Source organism: Sprattus sprattus, assembly GCF_963457725.1.
Source record: "Sprattus sprattus genome assembly, chromosome: 20".
Lineage (NCBI taxonomy): Eukaryota > Metazoa > Chordata > Actinopteri > Clupeiformes > Clupeidae > Sprattus > Sprattus sprattus.
In genome coordinates, this window is record NC_137918.1 from 4,264,860 (window position 1) to 4,267,359 (window position 2,500).

The following is a 2,500-nucleotide window of genomic DNA, read 5'->3' on the forward strand; positions in this document are numbered from 1 at the left end:
TATATCTCTCTATCTCTCTCTTCCTCTTCCTCCGAACAATAAAGGCGTGTTAAACATCTCTCTATCCGATTCTTCCCACTCACTTCTCTCTCTCCCCCCCCTGTCTCTCTCCCCACCCCCACTCTCTCTATTTCTCTCTCTCTCTCTCTCCATCTCAGTGGGTGTTCCCATCTTTTTGGCAGTCCTACACACTGACCTCTCTCCTCCCTGCTAATAGCTGCCTTTCTGCCAGTTAATGAACAAACATTGGCCCTGCGTTAATTGCCTCTTTGGCAAGCGTAATTTTGCGTGAAACCCTCGGCATGGCGGCTAGGCTAATCAGAGCTAGGCTTTAATTGTGCTGTTTATCAGGCGGTCAGACTCTCCCTCTGCCCTTGGGCTGGGTGTTGCCCCTCCTGCCAGGTCTATCCCTAAAGCCAACACACACACACACGCATGAACACACACACACACACACACACAGACACACACACACACACACACAGACGCATGAACACACACACACACACACACAGATACACACACACACACACACGCATGAACACACACACACACACACACACACACACATAGACACACACACACACACACACACACACACACACACACACATGAACACACACACACACACACACACACACACACACACACACACACACACACACACACACACACACGCATGAACCCACACTCACACACAAACACAGGCACACGTGCACGCACACACACACACACATACTCAGAGATTCACAGGTACATACACAGTTACAAACATATACGCAGAGGCACACACATATATTCTTGCGCACAAACACACACACACACACACACAGACACGCACACTCACAGACACACACACACACACGCACACACACTCACAGACACACACGCACACGCACGCACACACACACACACACACACACACACACACACACACACACACACACACAAAGTTTTTGATTGTACTGGTGTAATGTGCACACCAGTGGTATGCTAATGATTCTAATGTAATTTGCCTTTATTGTGCTAATTTGATTTATTATAACACCTCTCAGTGCATTACATCACTACATGAAGTAGCAATTTGAGAGCCGTCCTTCTTAACTTTAGTGCCCTGCAGCGGTGTGTGTGTGTGTGTGTGTGTGTGTGTGTGTGTGTTTGGGCCCCCGCAGGGGTGTGTTGCCTGGACAGACCTGGTTATTGTCACTCCTTCTTCACTCCTCGGTCAGTGGTTTGTGTGTGTGTGTGTGTGTGTGTGTGTTTGTGTGTGTGTGTGTGTTTAGGTCTCATGAATAAAGTGCTGGAGGTATAATGTCTATCAGCAATGTTGTCTGGCACGCTGGGTTCTGTTGTGTGTGAGATGACAAAGCACTCTGGGATATCGATAATAGGACCTTATCAAGCCACTGGCCTCTTCCCTTCCTCTCCCTCTATCTCTTTCTCTCCCTCTATCTCTTTCTCTCTCTCACTCTCTTTCTCTCTCCCTCTCTCTCTCACTCTCTTTCTCTCTGCAAGCCACTGGCTCGACAAGGGGGGGGGGGGGGGGGGGGGGGGGTGCAGGAAGTGGGAGGGAGTGGGAGGTGGGTAGACAGGCAAGCGGTAAAGACAAATCGGAGCAGGGAATTGAAATGATGAGGAAAGAAGTGCCTGGCTGACCTTGTGTGTTTTGTTTTGCTTGTTGCCAGGAAGTTGGGGACACACTGACAGTATCACACTCATCACAGATACTTCAATGATGGACCCACCCTGAGCTTGTATTCCACTTATCTCGTATCACAGCATTTATAATCAATTCAATCGAATGTGGATATGAGATTGTTAAGTGTGTTTACTGTAATAATTTTGGGTGTTATTTAGGAGTTTAGGAAATGTTTTGTCCATATTAATTTCAGCAAGAATAGCACATTTGTAACATGTTTATAGCATAGTTATAGCATAGTTATAGCATGTGTATAGCATATTATAGCATGTGTATGGCATATTTCAAATTGGAGCATATGAGTGTGTTGGACAGGCCGGCTGGCTACTAAATAGCACAGAGACCCAGTAAGTGCATTTCAGACCCTGACTGTCCTCCTCTTTAACCCCTGCCTTTTGTGGGGTACACAAGCTCAAAGGCCAGTGTACGCCCAGATTCCCTGGAGAGTGGCTTTTCCATCTCAGCCAAGACTGTGAGAAAATATATATAGAGATATTTCCTGGAAACACTCCCTCTCTGCTAAACATGGCGGCACTACCCCTTCATGTCTCTGAAGCTGTTAAAATCTTACAGTCGTCCAGCATCTGGCTGTATATCAGCATATGGTGCAAGCGCACACACACACACACACACACACACACACACACACACACACACACACACACACACACACACACACACACACACACACACAGTTTTCCTATTAGACTCTTGTTTTTCTCCTCTATTGCATGACGCGTGTGCATTAGTCTTTCTGGGCTCTGAGGTGTTTACCAAACACCCAAAGTGTGAGTGATGGGG

General features: G+C 47.1%; 1 protein-coding gene across 1 annotated transcript in view; it reads left to right on the forward strand.

Annotated features, from left to right (window-relative positions):
* csmd2 (CUB and Sushi multiple domains 2) overlaps window positions 1-2,500 on the forward strand; it is a gene marked incomplete at both ends in the record, with an annotated part of 361,116 nt that overhangs the window by 238,556 nt on the left and 120,060 nt on the right. The window lies entirely within an intron of this gene.